This window comes from Meles meles, chromosome 5 (genome assembly GCF_922984935.1).
Source record: "Meles meles chromosome 5, mMelMel3.1 paternal haplotype, whole genome shotgun sequence".
Lineage (NCBI taxonomy): Eukaryota > Metazoa > Chordata > Mammalia > Carnivora > Mustelidae > Meles > Meles meles.
In genome coordinates, this window is record NC_060070.1 from 41,509,840 (window position 1) to 41,511,437 (window position 1,598).

Genomic DNA, 1,598 nt, shown 5'->3' on the forward strand with positions numbered 1-1,598 from the left:
CATTGTTCCGTTGCCTTTACCTGTTGCTTTCAGTAGATAGCACTAAAATGCCATTTTGACTTATATCACAAGTAAAAAGGCCACTGTGGTATGTTTACCAAACAATTGCAGCATGGAGGTCCTTGCCTTCCTTTGTAGATGGAGAATATCTGTTGGAAGTCTCCATGTGACCCTCTGCTGCCACCAGATGCTTCCTTTTAAATCCCCACTAGAGACGGGGTGCCTGGGTGGCTCAGTGGGTTGAGCCTCTGCCTTCGGCTCCAGTCATGAGCTCAGGGTCTGGGATTGAGCCCGCATTGGGCTCTCTGCTCAGCAGGGAGACTGCTTCCCCCTCCTGCCGCCTGCCTCTCTGCCTACTTATGATCTCTCCCTCTCTGTCAAATAAGTAAATAAAATCTTAAAAATAAATAAATAAATCCCCACTAGAGGATTCTTCCAAAGCCTGATGTGTTTGTATATCATCTTTAGAGAAGTTGATTGCATTAAGAGAGAGGCAACTTTCTGCCTTTCTTTGTGACTGGCATACTTAAGAAAAATAAGCTTTCCAGGAACTTAGGAGGATTTGGAAGCCATATCAGTAATTTTTATGTAACTAACATGGTGATCTTTCATTATTTTTGTTATTTTTAAAAGATTTTGTTTCTTTATTTGAGAGAGAGAGGGAGCGGGAGCAGGAGCAGGCAGAGGGGCAGAGGGAGAAAGAGAAGCAGATTCCCTGCTGAGCAGGGAGCCCAACACTAGGCTCCATCCCAGGACTCTCCAATTGTGACCTGAACCAAAGTCAGACACTTAACCAACAGAGCCACCTGGGCATCGCTTTTATTATTTAAAAAAAAAAAAACAAAAAAAACCTACAGATCTTCTTTCAGAGCACTGGACATGCGGTTATGTAACCCTCATCTGTCATGCCCAGAGCATTTTTTATTCAAAATAAAATAATGGGCAGCTTCAGTGATGTGTGGATAGCTCCTTAACCCTCCAGGTTCTAAGCACAGCATACCATGATCATCCTTTGCTTTCTTGCCCTAAGGAAATGAAAATCCATATTAACAGACAGATCTCTGGTCTCTGAATTTTTTGAGATAATGAGGAATATTACTTCTTTTAACCCACACCATTTTTATCAGATCTTCACCAGATTAATATATCTTCTGATCGATAAGAACATCAGTAACTTAAATAAATCCACGCTACACTCATTCATTCACTCAGCAAACATTTATTGAGTTTCACCAGTTCTGGGGTCCCGAGGTGAGCAAGACCAATATGGTCACTACCCTTAAGCAGTTTATGATTGAATCAGGAAGATTTTGAGAAAGCCAGTGTCTGAAAATAAATGAGGCAGTGCTGTAGTAGGGATTCAGGAAATCTTGTGGAGCAGCGTCCCTGAACTGACCCCCAGGCACAGAGAAGTTTCCCTAAGGAGCTCCTGGTTGGTCTGAATCTTAAAGGCTGAGTAGAAGTCCAAGTACTCATACTATGAAATCCAAGTAGAGCAAATTTAATCTGGCCAGATGCTTCATTTCTTCCAGTACACATTTTCAGACTTGTAACAACCACCCAGATACTAATTGTTACCATCACCTCATTGCACGATG